Here is a 13228-nt window from a genome sequence, read left to right as displayed (position 1 = left end):
TGAGCATAAAAACATTTCATAAAACTGAATTTTGGAATTACCCAGTAATCCAAAAAGTGAACAGAGGATGCAATTTATTCAATTTCAATAAATATGATAGCACATTAAATTATGAGTGATTATAGTTTTAGTACACAGAAATTTCACATATAAAAGTCGTGTAGGATTCTATATCCAGCATTACAGCAAGATATTCTCTGACCTAATATCTTTTAAGATGCAAGATTTAAAAATATCTTTTAAAATTCATCTAACCTAGCAAGAAAGTGGGGAAACTCTGAAAGGCAAAAAGTGACAAGAAAAGAGCTAATCCAGAGAGAGATCAAGTGTTGAAACCACCAGTGGATTTCCAAAAAGTATCTGCAGATCACTTGGTTCTCACTGATAAACGTGAGATTGAGAAAACAAAGCTGAAGGATCCCAGAAGATGAGATGTCAAATTACAATCCTCCAAAAAGTTGGTACACAAAAGAGATGACAACTCAGTGAAAGAGTGAACTACATAAATAAAAGCACCTATGAAGGAAGACAGTGACAAAAATTGCCTGACTAGGCCTAGGCCATCGGTGGAGAGAAAAAAATGTCTTGCCTGAGAATTGCTAACAATATAGCAAACTTCATAACAGATGCGAGATCAGACTTTACATTACTTTTATGACCTGAAAAAGCTTGAGTAGAGAATAATTTAAAGTAGTCCAAATTGTAGTGCTCTCAGATGCTAGACGGAGGCAAACAAATGCTCTCTGGAGAAATGATATCAACCCCAGACCCCAAAGAATTCCCACAGATAAAAGTCTCAACAAGCATAAGCTCACAATTGAAACACACAAATCACAATTGGAAACAAGCCTTGTGACTGAGACTTAAACAACAAATCAATTTCACAAAAACTGCAGGTGTTTACATTATCAGACACTATGTAAAATATGAATAATTAATGTTAAAAAAGAACAAAGGGTCATATCTTATTTCAGGCTACTATAACAAATTACCATAGGCTTAGTGGTTTAAACAACAAATATTTATTTTTCACAGTTCTGGAGACTAGAAGTTCAAGAATAGGGTACCCACATGTTCAAGGTATTAGTGAAAGCTGTCTTCCTGGTTACAAGATCATATGGCCTTCCTTGGTGTATGCATGCAGAGAGATCTCCTGTCTCCTCTTCTTTTCCTAAGATGCCTGTGAGAGCTCTTCCCTCATGACCTCATCTAATCCTAATCACCTCCCACAGGCCCCACCTGCAAATACCATCACATTGGCGATTAAGGTTTCAACACATGAATTTGGGGGGACACGGACACTCAGTCTACAGCAGTTAGTAAAAGAATATAATGGCAGAATAAGCAACTACCAAAACTATGAACCAGTAGGTATGCAAAACAGTTAAGTAGAAAGGATGAGTATAATATTAAAGTAAGAAATTCAAAGGAAGGGTTAAATAACTTACTTGATACAGCAGAAAAGAAAGGAAGTTCAAAGATAGACAGCTAAAGGTTGAATGCAGAATGAAACACAAAGAGACAGATGGAAAATATGATTATCTGAGATGTTGGGAAATGAAGTTCAGAGTGAGAAGGTGTAATAAACAATGTTAACAATGTGGTGGTGCCTCCTGTAGTCCCAGCTACTTGGGAAGCTGAGGCAGGAGAATCAAGTCAAGGCTGCAGTGAGCCATGATCATGCCACTGCACTCTAGCTTGGGTGACAGTAAAACCCTATCTCACATACAGTAAAAAAAAAAAAAAAAAAAAAAAAAAAAAAAAAAAAACTACTAAGATTTTCAGAAGATCCTACAAAGAATGGAACAGAAGCTCTAACAGAAGAAATATTGATGGGGAGCTGACAAAAGACACCCATCCAAAGACAGATATCCCAGAACATCTTAAGCCAGATTAATAGAAAGAAATCCACACCTAGACTCATAGTAAACCAAAAAGGATTTTAAAAGATCTTTAAAGCAGCTAGAAAAGTAGAACAATGAAACTGAAACCTGACGGCTTGAAAACTGAAATAAAAGCTGGAAGGTGCTAAATGTATATACATAATTCTTAATCTCCAAAAGATTTTCAACAAGGATGCCAAGACCATTCAATGGAGAAAGGACAGTCTCTTCAACAAATGGTGTCGAGAAAACCAAATATCCACAGGCAAAAGAATGTAGTTGGACCCTTACTTTACATCACATTCAAAATTTAACTCAAAGTAGATCAAAGACCTAAAAGATCTAAACTGTAAAACATAAAAGGAAAAATAGGGGAAAATCTTCATGACATTGGATTTGGCAAGGATTTCTTGGATATAAAAACAAAAGCACAGGCAACAAAAGTAAAAGCTTCTGTGCAAAGGACACAATCCACAGAGTGAAAATGCAACCTACAGAATGGGAGAAAATATTTGCAAATCATGTATCTGATAAGAGGTTAATATCCAGAATATAACAAAAACACCTTTAACAAGAAAAGAGTCCAAGTTTTTTAAATGGACAAGTCCTTTGAATAAACATTTATCCAAAGATATATAAATAACCATGTATATGCAAAGGGACCCAACGTTACTAATCATTAGGAAAATGCAAATCAAAACTCCAATGAGATATCACCTCACGCCCACTGAACTCTATCAGAAAAAACAAATAGAAGTTAAATGTTGGTAAGGAGAGGAAAAAATTGGCAAGGATGGCAAAAACTGTTGTATAGTGTTAGTGGGAATGTAAAATTGTACCGCCACTATAAAAGATATCCCTCAAAAAAAAAAAAAAAAAACAAAATTGCCATATGACCCAGGAATTCCACATCTGAGTCTCTATTCAAAAGAATTGAAAGCAAGATCTCAAAGACTTATTTGCACACCTATGTTTGTAGCAGCACTATTCACAATAGCCAAGTGGTGGAAATAACCTAGGTGTTCATCAGCAGACAAATGGATAAACATAATGTGGTATATACATACTGATATGGTTTGTCTGTATTCCCACCCAAATCTCATCTTGAATTCCCCATGTGTTGTGGGAGGGACCCAGTGGGAAGTAATTGAATCATGGGAGATCTTTCCTATGCTGTTCTCATGATAGTGAATAAGTCTCATGAGATCTGATGGTTTATAAGGGGGATTTTCCCCACACAAGCTCTCTCTCTCTCTGCCTGCTGCCATCTACGTAAAATGTAACTTGCTCCTCATTGCCTTCCACCATGATTGTGAGGCCTCCCCAGCCATGGGGAACTGTAAGCCCATTAAACCTCATTCTCTTGTAAATTGCCCCATCTCAGGTACGTCTTTATCAGCAGTGTGAAAACAGACTAATACACATACAATGGAATATTATTCAGACTTAAGAAGAAAAGAAATTCTGGCCACATCCTATTGTACAGATAAATCTTGGAGACACTATGCTAAGTGAAATAATCCAGTCACAAAAGACAAGTGTAAGAGTCTTCCCTTATCCTCAGGAGATACATTCCAAGACCCCTCGTAGATGCCTGAAACCAAGGATATTAGTGATGCCTATATATATATAGTGTTTCTTCCTATACATTCATACCTATAATAAAGTTTATACATTAGGCACAGTAAGAGATGAATAACTAATAATAAAATAGTACAGTTATAACAATATGCATCACTGCTCTTGTACTTTGGGGCCATTATTAAGTAAAAAAAGGGTTACTTGAAAACAAACACTGCAATACTTGGACAGGCGATCTGATCACTGAGATGGCTACTAGGTGCCTACCAGGCAGGTAGCATATGTGGAATGGCTATGCTGGACAAAGGAATGATTCACATCCTGGGCGGAATGGGACAAGATTTCATCACAGTACTCAGAATGTCACCCAATTTAAAACTTATGAATTATTTATTTCTGGAGCTTTTTATTTAATATTTTCAAACCACAGTTGACAGCAGGTAACAAACTACAAAAAGTGAAACCACAGGTAAGGGGAGTCTACTGTACTGTATAATTCCTATAGTTCCTGTAGTCAGATTCATGGAACCCATTCACAGAAACAAAGTAGAATGGTGGTTGTCAGAGCCTTGGGGGAGGGGGAAAGGGGGAGTTGTTCAATGAATCAAGAGTTTCAGTTTTGCAAGATGAAAATGTTCTGGAGATCAGTCACCCAACAATATGAACATACTTAAAACTACTAAAAATGACTGGGAGGTAAAAATTATAACAATTGAACTTAGAAAAAGTTAAGACTACAAACTTCATTTTTTCTGTTTTTTCCACAACAAACCTTTTTAATACAATTAAATACAGTCAATCATGTGTTGCTTAGGTGATTTTGTCATTGTGCAAACAACATAGAGTGTATTTCCACAAACCTAGATGGTATAGCCTACTACACGCCTAGGCTATATGGTTTAGCCTATTGCTGCCAGGCTACAAACATGTACAGCATATTACTGTATTGAATACTGTAGGCAATTGTAACATGATAAGTATTTGTGTGTCTAAATATATCTAAAGATAGAAAAGGTAACACACTGTGCTACATTAAGACAGCTGCCGCATGCCACAGGACTTTCTCAGCTCCCTTATAATCTTTCTGGACCCCTGTTGTAATTGCAGTCTGCAGTCCCAAACATCGTTATGTGGTACATGACTGTGTATAATTCATTATCTATAATCAATTACCAAACTATCAGTCAAGAATGAGGGGAAAAACTCAGACAATAATTACTCAATATTTCTTACCAATTATTCTGCTCAGTTATTATACTTTTAACATAAAATTTATATAAAAGATGTATATATATTTTTTAAGAATAAGACCAGTGAACCTGCAACCATTTAAAGAAACAGAGTATTATCAATATCCCTGAGGCCCCCGCTTCCCTAATTGCATATACCTCCTTTGTCCCTCTCTTCGGAGGCAGCCACTATCCTTACTTGTATGTTAATTATTCCCTTATTGTTCTTTATGGTTTAAACTCACATGAATTTCCTATCTACATGTTCCTCAGTGTCAGCTGCTTTTAAAATTTTAAATGAAATTCTGTGTGTATATTTTTAATGCACCTTTGGTTTCATACTAATATATGTAGCTCTAGTCATTTTCACATTATAAATTATTCTATCATATGATGCAATACATCTATTGTAAATGTAGATGTGCATTTGTCTTGTTCCTATGGTTTTTTTTTGCTTTTAAGGATGTTGCTTTGAACATTGATGCATCTCCTGACATATGTGTGTTTCACCAAGCTATAGAGCTATATGTTAGAGTGTTCACTCATTTTACTTCTTAAGTAAAATGCAAAACTAGGCCGGGCGCGGTGGCTCAAGCCTGTAATCCCAGCACTTTGGGAGGCCGATACAGGTGGATCGCGAGGTCAGGAGATCGAGACCAACCTAGCTAACACGGCGAAACCCCGTCTCTACTAAAAAATACAAAAAACTAGCCGGGCAAGGTGGCGGGCGCCTGTAGTCCCAGCTACTCGGGAGGCTGAGGCAGGAGAATGGCGTGAACCTGGGAGGCGGAGTTTGCCATGAGCTGAGATCCGGCCACTGCACTCCAGCCTGGGTGACAGAGCGAGACTCCGTCTCAAAAAAAAAAAAAAAAAAAAAAAATGCAAAACTATTTCCAAAGTGGTTTTACAATCGATACTTCAACCCGAAGTATAAAAGTTGTCATTTTTTTTAAAGTAACACTTCTGTTTAAATTATATTACATAAAAATTGATATTTTTCCTGCAATGTGGAACGTCTATGTCGTACAGCCACAAATAATTCATTTGATGTATTTCTTTACTGTTTGTCATTGAATTTTCATTTATAAATAGCCCTGTCTCTCCTACATGTTCAAATTTTTCCAGTTCCAGGCAACTTCCACTGATACTGTAAGAAACATGACTATATTCTCCTCTGACATTATTTAAAGAATTTGAGTCAGATGTGGTGGCTCATGCCTGTAATCTCAGCACTTTGGGAGGCCAAGGCAGGCGGTTCACTTGAGATCAGGAGTTCCAGACTAGCCTGGCCAACATGGTGAAACCCTGTCTCTACTAAAAATACAGAAATTAGCCAGGCATGGTGGCACAAACCTGTAGTCCCAGTTACTTCAGACGCTGAGGCAGGAGGATTTCTTGAGCCCAGGAGGTAGAGGTTATAGTGAGCCAAGAGCATGCCACTGCACTCCAGACTGGGCAAAGAGCATGCCGCTGCACTCCAGACTTTCACGATTGAAGCCGTGTCCAAAAAAAGCAACATGAATTTGGTTCCAACAGTTTTATGTCTCCACTCCCATGTTTACTGCAACACTATTCAACTATTCACAACAGCTAAGATTTAGAAGCAACCTAAGTGTCCATCAACAGATGAATGGATAAAGAAAATGTGGCCAGGTGTGGTGGTTCACACCTGTAATCCCAGCACTTTAAGTGGGTCAAGGTGGGAGGATTTATTGAGCCAAGGAGTTTGAAAGGAACCTTGGCAACATAGTGAGACCACATCTCTACAAAGTAAAAAAATTAGCCAGGCATGGTGGTGCACGCCTGTAGTCCCAACTACTCAAGGGGCTGAGATGGGAGGATAGCTTGAGCCTGGGAGGTCGAGGCTGTAGTGCACCATGATTGTTGCCATTGCACTTTAGCCGGGTGATAGGGACTATTTGGAAAAGAGAAAGAAAGAAAATGTGGTGGCCGGGCGCGGTGGCTCAAGCCTGTAATCCCAGCACTTTGGGAGGCCGAGACGGGCGGATCACGAGGTCAGGAGATCGAGACCATCCTGGCTAACACGGTGAAACCCCGTCTCTACTAAAAATACAAAAAAAAACTAGCCGGGCGAGGTGGTGGGCGCCTGTAGTCCCAGCTACTCGGGAGGCTGAGGCAGGAGAATGGCATAAACCCGGGAGGCGGAGCTTGCAGTGAGCTGAGATCTGGCCATTGCACTCCAGTCCGGGCGACAGAGCGAGACTCCGCCTCAAAAAAAAAAAAAAAAAAAAAAAGAAAATGTGGTACATATATACTATTTAGCCATAAGAGAAGAATGAGATCCTATAATTTGCAACAGCATGGATGGAACTGGAGGACATTATGTTAACTTAAATAAGCCAGGAACAGAAAGACAAATTTCACATGTTCTCACTCATCTATGGAAGCTAAAAAAGTAAAATAATTCAATTCATGAACATATAGAGTAGAATGATGGTTACTAGAGGCTGGGAAGGATAGTAGTGGTAGAGGGAGAATGGGGATGGCTAGTAGGTACAAAAATATTAATAGATAGAATGAATGAGACTTGATATTTGATAGCACAGCAGGGTGAGTACAGTTAACAATAACTTACATACATTTTTAAATAACCAAAAGAGTATAACTGGATTGTTTGTAACACAAAGAAAGGATAAATGCTTGGGGTGATGGATGTCCCACTTACCCTAATATATTACACAGTGTATACCTGTATCAAAATATCTCATGTACCTCATATATACACCTACTATGTACCCACAAACATTAAAAGAATTAAAATTTAAAAATAAGGCATAGAAGAATCCGAAGACAATGCTTGTCCTTAAAAACAGTTTTATGATCAGGACTTAGAAGTGGGTTTTGCAAAGATTAATCATTATCCTCTGAGAAAAAGAAAAATATATATGGTAGCACCATACTGTTTTACCAGAGTTACATAATTGGACTGCTTAGGTCCCAGTCTTTGGCTCCATCAGTCTATATGCCTTACACAGCTTGACACAGAAAACACCAAGCATTTGTATTCTAGTCCTATCTCTGACTCTAAGTATCTATGAGACTTTAATGGAGAGATTTCACCTCATTTATTGGTGAAATGAAAGATTAATAATCTCAAAGCCTTGTTTCATCTGGAAAATTCTATTATTCTGTGCTATTATGTCACTAGCTGGCAATTAGCAGGCTTTTATCCTGCAAAGGTTTTTTTTATGGCTTTTATTGTGTTGCTCTCTAATTGAATATGGATGGGTATGTGATCACCAGTTTTCTGTAAGACCCACCACTCCTAACACTTATATCCTGACCCAAACGTTCAAGCTGCCTTCATGGACTTGAAACACTTGAGTTTTCAAACACTGCTCTATAGTAAATATTTTTATCCATTGAGAAACCCTAATATTTATACAACAACAACTAGTTCTTTAGAGTGCACCTTAGAGTTGATTGTTTTCATGGGCTTTACTTCATGTATTTTCATGTGCATTCTACATCACAGTCATCCTGATGATCCTTTCCACTATGGAATATGTAGAGCATCTTTCCATTGCCCAAGTATTAGCAAAAACAAGTCAAAATGTCTTCTTTAATAACCCACAAACAATGTCATACATGCAAATGCTGTGGTGCCTCACTTCATGGAGAAAGCCCAGAATTCAAGTTGCCAGCTTCCCACTGGTGATTGGCACAGTAAGCCAGGCTATAGGGAAATGAAGTGGGATCAGATGCTCTTCAGCAAGTGTCTAGCTCTGCCCAGAACCACTCTGAAAGCCTCCTCCAGACAATGCGGAGGAGCCAAGCCGAACATATGCTCGCAGAGGGGGAGTCAGGAAACAACTAGGACATCAACATCCACATCTTGGCATGAGCTACTAACCCTTAAACATTTCCAGCTTCTCTCTATAGGGAAAAGGAAAGGAAGCTCCACATTTCAGCAATTTCAATGACATGTCCCAAAACATACTTCCCCAAATTCACAACCCCTGAGAGGAGTCCACACACGATATTTGCAATTTGGCACTGTCTCAAAACATTGCCTATCTTGTGTTAATGTGTTTATTTGCTTTTAAAAGATTGTCTTATTCACCCGCGAACAGTCAAAAGAACACACAGTATTGTCAGCCAGATTGGCTGTAACCATTATTATAACCTTTACTATATCTGCTGACATTCTGTTTTTGTTCCCAGTCCAGATGTCATGTATAATGGAGTATTTTCTCTCATTACGTGCGTGTTTAGGAATGCCAACATAATTCAACGGACTGCTTGATATTTCAGGAAAGTACGTTTTTGTAAATTATTCAAATTTTCCATAAACCAGCTACGAAACAGGGCATTCACTACCTAATTTCTCCTGGAGCTTGCCCTAGATACAATGTTAAATTAAGCTGAAAAATTATATGGTTTCCTATCAACTGAATTGGCTGAAACATATCATAAGGTAGTAGTAAAAGGCTATTTTACTATCCTTCTGAATAAGAATACAATTTGGTGGGAGAAATCTTAATCCTGAATCTCCAATTTAATATGAGGGAAAGCTACGTAAAACTAGCTTCAAACCACACCACAGAGCCTTGCAGACAAGAAAAAAAAAGGGTGGGGTCAATTTTATAACCCCATCAAGGAATCCCTACTTGCATTTTTCTAGGCATGTTGGGGGCACGTCACAGAAGGAATTATCCATTTTTCACTTTCCTTAACTTTTATTTCAGGTTCAGAGGAACACGTACAGGTTACATAGGTAACTACATGTCTTGGGCTTTTGGTGTACAGATTATTTCATTGCCCAGGTAGTAAGCATAGTACCTGATAGTTTTTTGATCCTCTCCCTCCTCACGTTCCACTCTATAGTAGGCCCTGGTCTCATTTGTTCTCTTTGTGTTCATGTGTTCCCTTTGTTTGGCTCCCACTTATGAGAACATGTGGTATTTGATTTTCTGTTCCTGAGTTTAGTTAGGATAATGGCCTCTAGCTCCATCCATGTTGCTACAAAGAACATGATCTCATTTTTTTTTAATGGCTTCATACTGTTCCATGGAGTGTATGTACCACATTTTCTTTATCCAGTCTATCATTCATGGACATTTAGGTTTATTCCATGCCTTTGCTATTGTGAATAGTGCTGTATTTAGCGTATATGTGTGTATGTGTCTTTATGCTAGAATGATTTATATTCCTTTGGGTATATACTGAGTAATGGGATTGCTGGGTCAAATGGTAATTATGTTTTAAATCATGAGAACTCGATACACTGCCTTCCACAGTGGTTGAACTAATTTACATTCCCATCAGCAGTATATAAGCATTCCCCTTTCTCTGCAACCTCACCAGCATGTTACTTTTTTGACTTTTTTAAGTGTAAATAGCCATTCTGACTGGTGTAAGATGATATCTCATTGTGGTTTTGATTTACATTTCTCTAATAATTGTGATGTTGAACATTTTTTCATATGCTTCTTGGCCACCTGTATGTCTTCTTTTGAAAAGTATCTGTTCATGTCCTTTGCTTACTTTTCCAGGGGGTTGTTTTTTTGCTTGTAAATTTAAGTCTTTTATAGATACTGGATATTAGACCTTTTTCAGCTGTTTAGTTTGGAAGTATTTTCTCCCATTCTGTAGGTTAGGGTTAAGCTGTTGCCCTTTTTTTTTTTTTTTTTTTTTTTTTTTTAAGATAGGGTCTTGCTCTGTCACCCAGGTTGGAGTGCAGTGGCACAATCTCGGCTCTCTGCAACTTCGACCTCCCAGGTTCAAGCAGTTCTCCTGTCTCAGCCTCCTAAGTAGCTGGGATTACAGACACTCGCACCATGCCTGGCTAATTTTTGTGTTTTTTTTAGTAGAGATGGGGTTTCACCATGTTGGCCAGGCTGCTTTTGAACTCCTGACCTCAAGTGATCTACCCACCTCGACCTCCCAAAGTGCTGGGATTACAGGTGTGGACCACCACACCGTGTTGATGTTTCTTTTGCTATGCAGGAGTTCTTTAATTAGGTCCCATTTGCTCATTTTTGTTTTTGATACAATTGCTTTTGGTAACTTCATCATTTTCTACTTTCAATAAAACTCCCTCACCACGGTTTGAAAACCATTTTTTAAAAATTTACTAATGGCCCTCCTTTTGCCAACCCAATGGTCAATTATCTGTCCTCCTATTAGATATCCTGCAGCATTTGACACATTTGGCTAATTCTGTCATCTCTGTATTCTCTAACCATCTGCGTCACTTTGATTTTCCAGAATTTTTCCCTAGCACATTGCTTTCTATCTTTCAGTCTACTTTGTTGACCACTCTCAGATTTGTTCAATTATCCACTATTTCTCTTTTTGGCCCTCTTCTCTTTCTAGTCTCCCTAGACAATCTCATCCCATTTACAGTTTCCAATAGCAAATAGCATCCATATTTTGATGATCCCCAGATTCAAATATTTAGTCCCAATCTCCCCCACTAAACCCTAGACTTGTATATCCAACTACTCTACATCTCTATTTGAAAATCTAATATACACCTCAAATTTAATGTATCATAAACAGAATTCTTGACTTTTTTTTTTTTAAACCATACATCCTTTTTATTGTTAAGTCATAAAGAGGTATCAAAATTAAAAGCAAAAATTACAGGGTAAGACTTAACAAAACTACTAGGAGCGTCAAAGGAAGTGAAAATGGGACTAGGTGCGGGGCAATATGAATTAATGAACATGGGAAGGACAAGGATGGGGAGAACAGTGAGCATGTGCTGAAGATACTAGGGGTGAGGATCTGGTGAAAAATTTGATCTTAGACAAGCGCCTAGGTAAAGAAATAATGGGATAAGATTTCTAAACCCCACTATGTGCTTAAGAGTCATCCTCGCCATTGGTGCTGTCTCTGTCATCCTCTCCTTCCTCAGCCTCTTTTTCATCATCCTTGATCAACTCCAGCTGGTCATCCCCCATCTTCATTATCATCATCATCCAGTAGGTCCCCCTCCTCAGCAGAGTCATCTGCACCCCCCTCAGACTCCATCTTCACATTAGTCTCATCTTTCTTCACGGAGCTGCTGCTCTGCTCCTCTTCTGGCTTATCGTTCTTCATCTCTACTGCTTGTTTGCTCTGTTCCTTTTCAATTTTTTCCAGGTTTTCCAGGAGAGAATCCACTTTTTGTTTTATCTGGGTCAACTCCTTCTTAATGGCCTGAAGGTCATCTCCTTTCAACTTTCCAGACTTGGAAGATCCCCGCTGTCCACTCTTAGAATTGAAGCCACTTTTGCCCCTTTGTGAGGTGTTTCCTGATACACGCTGACATTTCGAGGGCACTACAGCCCAGCAATAGGAGGAGGAGGAGGTACACGTGCTGGGTAACTGTACATCCTATCATAATAGTCCCGTTGAAAGTCATAGTCCAAGTCAAAAGAGGAGCTGAGTAGAGGGGACGGAGAAGGGTGTTCTGTTACTGACCCGTACATCTCCGCTGCAGATCGTTTCACACCTGCTTTTCCTCGGTTCACTTTTGGCTCTGCAGCCAGGTTAATATCTAAAACCTGGCCAGCAATCATTCTGCCATCCTCTCCTGCTACAGCAGCCCGGGCATTTCTCTCATTAACATATTGAACGAAGGCAAAGCCCTTATGAACAGAGCAGCCCACAATTTTGCCGTACTTCGAAAAGATTGCCTCCACATCAGATTTCTTGACCACAAGAGTGTTGAGATTCCCAATGAACACACGGGAGTTCATGGAGCGAGGATCTGTCTTGTTGGTAATGTTGCTGGCCATTGTGTTTGATAAGGTTTCTCACAAAGCTGAAAATGTAGCTGAAGATCAAAAAAATTTCACAGGAGGGGGGAGGGAGAAGAGATTCGATTCTGAGTCTCCTACTCCCGGATTCTGCGTGGAGAAACCGACTGCTGGTCGAGGTCGGCAACGCGGACACAACCGCTCAGTCTTCGTCTCTTCACAAAATGGCCGAATTCTTGACTTTCTAAAGTCACTTTTTCCCTGGTCTTCTCAATCTCAGAAATGATATCATCCACCCTGTTGATCAGACTAAAACCTTTGTATCATCCTTGATTCTTCTGTTTCTCACGGCCCAAATCCATCTACCAGGACATTGGGTCAGTTCCACCAACAAATAAACCTAGAATCTGACCACTTCTCACCATTTTCACTGCTATAATTTTAATTCAAGACATCATCAACTCTCACTCAAGCTAACATAATCCTGGTGGGTTCTCTGTTTCCACTTTCTTCTGAGGGTTCAATTCTCCATGCAGTAGCCAAATGATCTTTATAAAACAAAAATTGGGTTATACCTCTACTAACAACAATCTAACAGTTTCCCATACAAAAGATAAAATCTAAATCTGAATCTAACTAACATCAACGTCCACCACTTCTCACTTTGTCCACTACTCTCTGTTCACAGTGAACTTTGCCTTCAGACACATAAAGGTCATCCTCACTTTTCGCCTCTGCATTTGTCATTTCTTCTGACTGTGTCATTCCTTTCCAGGTGTCTACATGACTGACTGAATGACTCTCTCTCATGCTGATCTCAGCTCAA

At 39.0% G+C, this 13228-nt stretch overlaps 1 pseudogene across 1 annotated transcript; it reads right to left on the bottom strand.

The window, feature by feature from the left end:
• Window positions 1-11240: 11240 nt before the first annotated feature.
• On the bottom strand, window positions 11241-12648 carry LOC104676547 (annotated as a pseudogene). Its single transcript, XR_749932.2, has 2 exons — window positions 12125-12648; window positions 11241-12085 (listed from the first exon to the last, which is right to left on the bottom strand). The product of XR_749932.2 is annotated as a heterogeneous nuclear ribonucleoprotein C-like (transcript).
• Window positions 12649-13228: the final 580 nt, after the last annotated feature.

The sequence above is a fragment of the Rhinopithecus roxellana genome, chromosome 8 (assembly GCF_007565055.1).
Source record: "Rhinopithecus roxellana isolate Shanxi Qingling chromosome 8, ASM756505v1, whole genome shotgun sequence".
Taxonomy (NCBI): Eukaryota; Metazoa; Chordata; class Mammalia; order Primates; family Cercopithecidae; genus Rhinopithecus; species Rhinopithecus roxellana.
This window is presented reverse-complemented; position numbering and strand designations above follow the sequence as displayed.